The 7,500-nt window shown below is 59.0% G+C and overlaps 1 pseudogene; it reads right to left on the bottom strand.

Moving 5' to 3' along the window:
- Positions 1-6,952: 6,952 nt before the first annotated feature.
- LOC126332483 (large subunit ribosomal RNA) overlaps positions 6,953-7,500 on the bottom strand; it is a 2,992-nt pseudogene continuing 2,444 nt past the window's right edge.

The following is a 7,500-nucleotide window of genomic DNA, read 5'->3' as shown; positions in this document are numbered from 1 at the left end:
TGCTCCGGAGTAGCGCTCTAACATCTCTGTTAGGGGGCAGTTGTTCCCGTACTTCAGCAAATTGTGGACAGTCCCACAGAGTGTGCTCCGGGGTTCCTTCCTCGCCACAGTCACAGTCTGTGGTTTCTCTTTTGCCAGTCCTACACAAGTAGGTGGAAAAGGGCCCATGTCCTGTCAAGAAATGCACCAATCCCCGTGAGGGTTTCAGAAACCGAAGTCTCATCCGCTCTCTCACGTTGGGGAAAAAGTGGTGCACGCGCCTGCTTGTGCGGAGCGCGTCCCACCTCTGCTGCCACTCGTCAAAGAGCCAGTTCCGGACTTCAGCAGCGCTGTCTGCCGGTCGGCCTAAGATGTTATTGACCCCATCCGGATTTCCCTTCCGGAGCCAATACAGCGCACCCCTTTCCCTGACCAGCAGGTCAAGTGGGGGGATTGCTGTGATGACTAGTAGCGCATCGGCGGAAGTCGTGCTGTATGCTCCAGTGAGGCGCAACAGCGCTTGGCGCTGCAGCCTTCTCATCGCCGCCGCAGGTTTTCTCTGTCTCAGCCTATGAGCCCAGACACTCGACCCGTAAGCCGTGATGGCCACGAGAATGCTCGAGTGATATAGCCTTAATGTCTGCAATGGCAGATGGTATTGCTTGTTTGCAATACTGGCTATCTTGTGGAAGAGGGCCTGGCTTTTGCGACATACGATCTCGATATGCGCAGAGAACAGTCTGGACTCATCGAGGTGGATTCCCAGATACCTCGCCATGCGTGTTCGCCTGATAGCTCCATCGTTGGCACCGCCAGCAATTCGGAGTACAGGGCCACGTGCCAAACGGCCGCGCAGCAAGATATACACAGTCTTCTCAGCAGACAGCTTCAGCTTCACTTTGTGGCACCACTGCTGCAGGGCGTTGAGCGCTGCGTTGCAGTTTACTTCCAACATTGCCCGAGAGTCACCTTCTATCACTAGAAGGATATCATCGGCGTACGCTACTACGCCTCGCACTTGTCGCAGTTCTCCTAGTTCCGCCAACACAGGCTCGAGGCCTACATCCCAGAATATGGGACCGCAGACCGAGCCCTGTGGGCATCCCTTGGTGATCGACTTCTCAACCGCCCGCCCCGGGCACCGCAAAACCGCCCGCCGGTTACGGCAGTAGTCTAGCAGGCACCGGTACAGGGGCCCAGGACATTCCAACTTCCTTAGGCTGTCGAACAGTGCCGGCCACCATAGGTTGTCGAAAGCCCCAGCGATGTCAACCATTATCCCCGCAACGTACTTGGCTGTAGATGTGTCCACCAACAACATTGCCTTGTTTATAGCATCTTCTGTACACAGACCCCTCCTGAATCCATATTGGTCGGGACTGCGTCCCCTAAGTTCCCGGTGTTGCTCTAGCCGAAGGCATAGGAGCTTCTCCTGGAGCTTAGCCATGGAGTTCAAGAGACAGATGGGTCGGTATGATTTCGGCACTTCCGGATCCTTGTCCTCACCCTTTCTCAGAATGACCACTTCGGCCAACTTCCACGATTCTGGTACCCGTCCCTGACGTAAGCACTCATTGTAGAGGTTAGTCAGGTAAGGGCAGATCTCCGCGCACAGGGCTTGGAGAACCTCGGCAGCGAGTCCATCATGGCCCGTCGCCTTTTTACGGCGCAATTCAAGAATTGCGGCGGTAACTTCACGTTCAGTGAACGGAGCAACAGGCGTCTCATCGGCATACAGCTCATGGAGTTGTCGCCTCAAATTCCCCTGTTCCTCGTCCTCATCTTCGCTACTATCGTCGGGCAATAAGGTACTCATGAGGAGCTCAGCTGACTCTTGCCAGTCCTTGGTGTGACTGCCATCGATCTTCCTTAGGGTCGACAGGACCGTCGGTGACCGAACTTTTGACACGGCAATCTTGTACGGTGTACCCCAGGGGTCAGCCGCCAGACTGTCACGAACAAAAGACTGCCAACTCTCAGTCCGTACTGTGTGCAGTGCCCGCTTAAACACGGCTTTGGCCCGCCTGTACCGCGCAAGCGTGGCCTCACGAATGTGATCGCCTACGCTACGCTGGTAATGCCGCCGCGCTCTTCTGCATTCGCGTCGGAGACGCTGCAGCTCAGGGTTCCAAGGTGCCTTAGGCATTTTCCCTGTGTGGGCCAACGGGACTGCGCCTGTTGCTGCTGTCTGTATGGCCGCCGTCAGATCTTCTGCAGCTTTGTCAACGTCCACAACGCGATCCATTGGCCAATTCGGTATCACTAGATTACCTCTTAGTCGATCCCAATTAGCCTTTCGCCAGTTGTACTTGACGATGCCGTTCACCTGGTCTTCAGGAGGAGGCTCCCCATCATAGGCTACAGTGAATGTGATCAGATTGTGGTCACTTAGTGTCATTCCCCGCCATACCTTCCAGTTCTCCGCACGGAGATGCTCGTGTGCACTCTTCAGTGTCACATCGATATTCGAGGTCGCTCCACGGCGGCCTTCGAAAGTTGGTGGGAAGTTTGGTCGGTTCAGCACTTCTAGTCTGAGCTCGTGAATTGCTTCAGCGAGTCTCTCACCTCGCCTGGCGGCGCGTCGAGCACCAAGAGGCGTGATGTCACTGTGCCATAGGGGTGACATGGCATTTGCGTCCATTGTGCAAATCAGCAAGTCATTGCGGTAGAACCCAACCGCCTCTTTTAACTGGTCGATATACGGTCTTTCTCTGTGCCTGTACTGAAAGTACATATTTAGCACGAAAAAGGTGAAATCGCCAGTATTTATCTCAGCTAACACCATGCATCTGTTGCTTAGGTGCGCCACTTTGACTGCTCTGAAGGAACGATTTAGCACAACAATTGCTGCCATAGGATGCTCTCCCCCAGCCAGGATCTGAGCTGTTGTCGGCATATATCGGATCTTTCCGTCCCTAGAGTAGGGCTCTTGCAGACATAATATGTCTAGAGACTCCTCCTCCGCTCGGCGTCGTACCTCCTGCATCACCGCTTGCGTTCGCGCGCAGTTCAGCTGTCCTATCTTAACCGACATTGGCATTGTGATTTTTCACAGTCCGGTCGGGGACAGGAGAGGTAGCGGCCGGAATGGAGACGGTTGACGAGAGGTCTTGTCTCCCATAGTCTGTCCGCTGGATTTTGCGTTGAGTGAGAATCCTGTAGTAGGCACACTCTTTGCCTGGCGTTTCGCATGTGCGATTACGCTTTTTGCACGGGATACAGACCGCTCGGTCCCCCGCTTTTCTACAGTCCTTCCTCATGTGGCCGTTCTCGCCACAGTGCCCACATGTTATTATACTCGGGTCCTGCTTGCAGAACCTTACCGAGTGGTTCACATCCTGGCACCGCGTGCAAACGACTAAGTCCAGGTAGTCGTCAACCGGCATGGACTCAAAGCCCATGTACAGTCGCTTCTGCCTCAGAATCGCGACTCTGAGTCTGGGGCTTACTTCCACCACGAGATGTGATGTTTGTTTGCCCCTTGGCCCAGTCCGGAACTTCGGCTTAAACTCCTGGCGAAACTGTGTTTCGGAAAGTCCTCCAAGGTCGTTTTGCTTTCGAGTTAGCTCAACCACAGCTTCATTCTTCATGACACATGGTACATGATATATGATTATCTGCGGATTGAGCTTTTTCGGCAGTTCGCACTTGAGTGCTTCTGTCAGTTTGTTGTTAGCTAGAAGCTTCTGGCGATCAGTCTCAGACGCCACATCTACGATGAGCGTCGGGCCGTTTGTGGCGACCCGTGAGAACTTCACACCTTCAACCTCAGGCTTGACCAGGGAGGTGAATTTCTTTCTCACTTCTGCGCCAGTTTCATTGCCCTTGGACTTGATGAAGAGCGTTGCCTTCTCAGTCAGGGCTTTGGTTATCATCGCCTGCGTTTTCCGTTCTGGTATGGGTGGAGCGGCGGCAACTTGTGCAAAGGTCTTGGGTGGCGCCGTGGGCACCGCCTTCGTCCTCGCCAGCTCCTCCTCCAAGGCTTCCACCCTTCCGGTGAGGGCCGACTGCGCCATGGCCCAATCAAACAACTTAGCTCTCAGTTGTCTCTTAAAGTCCCCCAGATTTCCCTCCTCGACCAGTTGTCCCGGTTTTAGAGAGTCGTCCACGAGCTTCAGGACGTCCTCGAGCCGCGTCGCGATAAGCTTCACGGTCGCAAGATCGCTTGGGCTTGCCTTGTATCGGGACGTGCCGTCATCGACTGGGCCGCCAGGCTGTTGTCCGGCTACCTGCGCCGAGTCCGGCTGCTTGTTCGGTTTCCGCTTCTTCCGTCGTGTCCGGGACTTGCGTCTCTCGGCACCCGACATTGGTGAAGAGGCGCGGCTACTGCTGGCGCTTTCCCCGACTGGGCCGCTGGGCAGTTGCCCGGCTACCTTCGCCGGTTTCGGCACACTTTTCGCCGTCTCCGGCAGTTGAGACTTCGGCCGTGGGGCCGCCGTCTCTCCCGCCGGGCGAGTCTGGGTGAGCTTGCCGGTGCCGACTGGGCCGCTGGGTCTTTGCCCGGCTACCTGCGCCAGCTTTGGCTCGCTCGCAGCCTTCCCCGCCGGCGGTGTCGTTGGCCGCGAGGCCTTCGTCTCCGCCTTCGGTTCGGACTTCCCCGTTGCGCCTTCCCCGACTGGGCCGCCGGGCTTGCGCCCGGCTACCTGCGCCGGTTTCGGCTTGTCTCCCGCCTTAGGTGCCGCTTTCGGCGCCGGCTGGCGGGGTGGCGGCATCAGATCGGTTACAGCGTCCGCACTCAGCGATCTCTGCCGGAGCAGTTTTCGCAGGTGTTTCTTCTGCTTCCTCACTTTTGCCTTCCGTTCTTTCTCACTGTCACTTTCACTCGCGTCTGCAAGCGTCCGTGCCAGTGTCTCGCTTGCTGCAGTCTTAGCGCTCCGTGCACGAGGTGTACGGAGCTCCAATTCTGGCTCGCTAAGCGCGGGGTCATGGTCTTCTGGCCTATGGGCCTCCGACTGCCCTTGTGTTGGGAGTTCGTCTTGACACGGAGTGTCAGACTCGTCCCCTGAATGGTTGGTGTTGTGACTCCGCGACGGCCCACCAGTTCCGTCGGGACAAGGTTGATTGAGAGAAGCCATGTGGTTCCCACGATCAGCTAGGGATATAAGTGGTCCACCCAGGCGTTGCCCCGCCCACCTGGGTAAGCCTTATACAACAGAGGGTCGGCCGGTCCTCTGAGGTGGCTGACTCACGACTGTTCACAACTCAACAGCCTTGCGCCCCATAGCCGCCAGCTAACGCAGAGGGTGAGGGGTGATTATAGAGATTGTCCTTCTCTTGCCCAGGCGGTTAAGCCAAGACTCCGGTCCGAAACACGCACGACGTTCCACTGCGCGCCTCACAGCGGTCGTTGAAGTACGTGTCTCAGATTACGGACGGCGCTGGTAGCGCTTGCCAGCACCGGGCTCGGGCACCCCGGGTTTGCCAGGCCCGTACGTCGGCTGTATTAGCCTTCGTCCCTGTGGTCGTGGTCTTAGACCACTCAGGAGCATCCTCCTGGGGGCAGCTCCCGGTGACTTCCACGTTGCGAAGGCCGATGCCGGCCTCCACTCCGCAGTTATACACCAAGGAATCCTCCGAGCGAGGCCGGGTCGCCGCCCGCGTTGCATCCTCTGAAAGTCAGAGGGCGCTTCGCAGTCAGCGCCCTTCCCCGCGCGTGGACATCGGCCTGCTTCCGCTTTGGCCCTCAAAAGTGAGAGCCTTGGTTTCCGCAGGAACGATGACCGCCCTACTCCCCACTGTGCTTTGTGCGCCAACCGCACACGCCAACCACAACCAACATTACATGTGGCCGGGCGGCGCCGCTAAGTTGTCCGGGCGCGGCCGGCGGAGCCGGGCGCAGCCGGGCCCGCGCCCGCCGCCAGCGTAGCCGCGAGAGCGGGCTGTCAGCCAGAGGCCGACCGCCCGCCCAGCGCCAGCCAGCAGCGCGCGCATCGCCCGGCCGCACCCGGCCCCGCGCAGCGCAGCCGACACGGCAGCGCGCAAGCGCACAGCCCGACCGGCAGCCAAGACCCGCCACTACCCCGGCCAACCGCGCCGCGCCCGGCTAGCGCCGGGCGTTCACGCGCGAGGCCGGGGCCACAGCAGGACCCGCCGCCAGCGAGCCGCGCGAAGCGCACCGCCGTGCGCACAAGTCCAGCAGTAGCGCGCCAACTCACGTCGACACACTCCGCTGCACGCGCACGCACTACGTACGAGCTTGGATACTAGACTTAAGAGTCCGACACCTACAAGCGCTCGCAGTAGTGGGAGACGCGCACTCGGCCGGAAAGGGTCGATGTTCGATCCAACCGCCTCGTGCAGACGTCTCCTTGTGGGGAGTATACCTCCCGTGGCACTTGTGTCATGGAGCTCAGCATTCCACGGCCGATAAGTCAACCGCGATAACGCCTTGCTCCTGCTGTGGGGAGTGAGTTCCGTAGCGCGCACAGGCAGAGACGGAAACACATCCTCTCAGAGAGCGTGAAATGACTTTAACGCAAAAGCGGCGCCCGCCGCACCCCAGCCAGGGCCAGGGCGCAGCGGGCGCCGCCCCAGCAAAAGCGGCGCCCGCCGCATCCGAGCCGAAGCCAAGACACAGCAGACGCCGCCAGCGCATGGAGCCGCACCACGCCGCAGCCCGGCCGAAGCCGAGGCACAGCAAGCGCCGCCTTAGTAAAAGCGGCGCCCGCCGCACCCCGGCCAAGGGCCGAAGCACAGCAAGCGCCGCTATAACTTGTAAGTGCCATTCGCCAGTGAGCAAGGATACTAGACCGGAGTCCGACACCTTATCGCTCACGGCGAGCAAGGCTGCAGAGCCCGGTTTGGAGGGGCCAGTTGCCCAGTCCCACCGCATCCGAGCTTGCGCCCTGCACGGGAGTCGCCCTTCTCTCATTGGTTTCACCGGTTGCCCGGCTACTCGCATCTTACACCACGGGGAGGTTGAGAGATCGGACATTTAGCCGCCCGTCTTCTACCAGTATAGGTGGACTCCACCACTGGTTAGACAGCATAACGGCCTTCGTAAGATAGTAGATAGGGACAGCGGGAATCTCGTTAATCCATTCATGCGCGTCACTAATTAGATGACGAGGCATTTGGCTACCTTAAGAGAGTCATAGTTACTCCCGCCGTTTACCCGCGCTTGCTTGAATTTCTTCACGTTGACATTCAGAGCACTGGGCAGAAATCACATTGCGTCAACACCCGCTAGGGCCATCGCAATGCTTTGTTTTAATTAGACAGTCGGATTCCCCCAGTCCGTGCCAGTTCTGAGTTGATCGTTGAATGGCGGCCGAAGAGAATCCGCGCACCCGCGCGCCCCCGGAGGAGCACGCTAAGGCGGACGCGGCCTCGCAGCAAGGAAGATCCGTGGGAGGCCAAGGCACGGGACCGAGCTCGGATCCTGCACGCAGGTTGAAGCACCGGGGCGCGAACGCCGCGCAGGCGCGCGCATCCTGCACCGCCGGCCAGCACGAGGCCAACCAACGGCGAGAGCAGACCACGCCCGCGCTAAACGCCCGCACTTACCGGCACCCCTACGGC

Source organism: Schistocerca gregaria, unplaced genomic scaffold, assembly GCF_023897955.1.
Source record: "Schistocerca gregaria isolate iqSchGreg1 unplaced genomic scaffold, iqSchGreg1.2 ptg001467l, whole genome shotgun sequence".
Lineage (NCBI taxonomy): Eukaryota > Metazoa > Arthropoda > Insecta > Orthoptera > Acrididae > Schistocerca > Schistocerca gregaria.
This window is presented reverse-complemented; position numbering and strand designations above follow the sequence as displayed.